Source organism: Lactuca sativa, chromosome 4 (assembly GCF_002870075.4).
Source record: "Lactuca sativa cultivar Salinas chromosome 4, Lsat_Salinas_v11, whole genome shotgun sequence".
Lineage (NCBI taxonomy): Eukaryota > Viridiplantae > Streptophyta > Magnoliopsida > Asterales > Asteraceae > Lactuca > Lactuca sativa.
In genome coordinates, this window is record NC_056626.2 from 245,898,988 (window position 1) to 245,902,241 (window position 3,254).

Here is a 3,254-nt window from a genome sequence, read left to right on the forward strand (position 1 = left end):
GGGATTTCCAGGGATCGTGAGATACCGAGACACGCGAGGTGAGTCTTCTCACTAAACCTTACCTTGAGTCGGTAATCAGAGTTATGTGTTAGTATATGTATGTTATGTGTATGTTATGTGTTGTACTGCATTATTTCTACGTGATTTATGCTGTGCATGATTACAGAGATGGAACCGGAAGGTTCCTAGAGTTAGAACCTGAGGGTTCACAAGAGTTGGGTGCACGGACCCATAGAGTTATAGCCTCGAGTGGCTAATATGTGTTATATGTGGTATTTTGGGGAACTCACTAAGCTTTGTGCTTACAGTGTTAGTGTTGTTGTTTCAGGTACCAGCGATGACCGTGGGAAGGCGCCGGCTTGATCTGTACACACGTAGAGGAATTCGATATAATTATGTGATCTTGGGATTTGTATGATACATATTGGAATTTGAAACTTAATGTTTTATGAAATTAAACGAGAAATGTTTTTATATATTGCGAAAAATAAATTTTTAAATTTTGGGTGTTACAAATAGAACTTGATTGCCACCATTACCTGCGTCTTCTTTGGCACACCTTCCACCAACTCTGACATCTCCTGTCACTGTAACGATACAATGATGGTCTTTGTACAGGGAGAGGTTGAGTAACATCGGAGAAGACAAGGGGGGTGTATGCCTTCTATTTAACGGGGGGTTTCAACATTGCATTCACCCTATTAGTCATCAGTTTCAATGGAAGGAGAATGATGTTAGTGTTTTTGATATAAGGTGTTGACATTAAAGGGATAAATGGGTAGGGTGAACAATGTGGGTGTTAGAATCGGACTCTTTATTTTCTCCGACTTCCTCCACATTCTCCGTCGATCTGGTTTCTATAAAGGTTTCCCCGATTTGATTTCTCCGGCGATTTTCTTCAGGCTTGATTTTCTAGGTTTGCTTCAAATTTATTGTTTTCTTGGTTTCTTCGACGTTTATTTCTAGTGGTGGTTTGTCGGCAGTCTTGTTGGAGAAGACAAAGGGATTGGTAGTGGTTAGGTGAAGGATTACCGGAATAAGAGGATGAACAGGTGAGGGGGGGGGGGGAGAGGGGGGTTGGATTGGAGGAGGGGGTGGATCCACTTATCTAATTATGTTTTTTAATAATAAATAATAAATATAAATAATAAAAATTATAAATAATTATTAAAACTAATTTAAAATATAAAAAATAGCAGTAAGGGCAGAAAAGACTTTTTAAGAGTGGTAGGGACTAAATACGCAATAAATTAAACTAAAAAATATGGACTATTTGAGTATATATATATATATATATATATATATATATATATATATATATATATATATATATATATATATATATATATATATATGGGAAAAGTGAATATGTGGTTGTTATGCACCTAAGCTTAGGTATAGAACCTTTTAAAAGACACAATTTTAAACAAAACAAATCCAATTTCATTTTCTCTTAGTTTTGTTTTATTAGAATACCAATGAATTGAGTTCAATTATGGAATGAAAAAGATCAATTATATAAATTTTAATTGCAGATGATTATTGAAGTTTATATAGAAAATAAAAAACTAATATTTTTTAACGAATATAACTCAAACGTTTTGTCTTTCAATTGAAAAACTATACCCAATGATTTTATGAAAAGCTTGATTGAGTTATGACATGTTCTTCTTTTATCTTTTATTCTATTAGTTTTCATTTAGAATTTAGTAGGGTTGATTAAATGGTCATGACTTTTAATGCTTTAAGTTTTTAGACACAGTAAAGAAGATGAACATAAATTTGATCGATTTAGTAAGTCACATGATTAAGAAATAATAATGAAAGAGTTATCATGATTAGTTTGGATATAAATTGATCAAAACTACATTGTTTGGAGGGTTCTATATATAAGCTTAGGTACATGACAGCCACATATTCTCTAAGCCCTATATATATATATATATATATATATATATATATATATATATATATATATATATACATATATATAGAAAACCACACAAATTACCATAAAACACATGTAATTATCCTTGTTTATATATATATATATATATATATATATATATATATATATATATATATATATATATATATGTTAAGGTTGCAAGGTGTCAGTGTAGCATATTATACATTATGTTGATATGACATCTCATAATCCAAAAGAACACCATGTTATGTAGGATTGGGCAAAATCGAACACCAATAAAATCGAAATCGAACTATAACCGTCAGTTTTTGGTTTTGATTTTTAAAAAACCAAAAATATGGTATAGGTTTTGTTTTCATAGTGCAAACCGATCCAACCCATTAGATTTGAAATTGTAACACCAACAGATTCGGACTAGTTAATTAAGATATATTAAGCATTCAAAATGACTTGTTGATAGAAAATTATTTATAATAAATAATCTTAACCAAAGTTATAGTATATGTGACAAGGATTATGTACATCTAAAGAATGCTAAACTTCAACTTTGTATGTAACATCCAAAAAAATATGCCAATTTAAAACTTTTTAAATCATTCAAAAACCAACAATTATTACAAATTTGTTTTCAAAATGATTTCATGTCATAGTATCCCATAATCAAATCATAAAAATATATAGAGGTGCACGATCGCGCCTTCACCTTCCCGTGATCATCAGAAGTACCTGGAACATAATCAACAATTGTAACCCAGAAGCTTAGTGAGTTCCCGCAAAATACTGATACATAACAAATCGCACATATACAAATAACAACATGTAATGGGTCCACAGCTATACAGACTGGATCACCCATGAGCCAATAGTGTGAGTCTGGCTTGCCTTTCGAGCCCACAAATCACATCTGGCTTGCTCCCGAGCCCACAACGTAAGTCTGGTTTGCTCTCGAGCCCACAGCTTATGACTTCCCCCTCCCATCGGTCCTAAGATTGGAATATAACTGATCAGCCCTCAGTGCGAGTCTGGCATGTTCTCCTGGCCTTCAGCTCGCATCTGGAATGCCTAGGAGTCCTCAATATGAGTCTGGTATGCTCTCCCAGACCTCAGTTCATATATGGCATACTCCAGGGTTTGTTGGTTACCGCACGAAGCAGTGCAACCTCAACGCTACCCACACAACATGTCGACATATAACAGCTAAATGCATATACAAATAATCAACAGTAACGCAGGTAGTCCTACAGATCTACCAAATTGGCATAGTAGACTATCATGCATAACTATCTCATACTCAACATATCATCAACCACTAGGATATCAGATC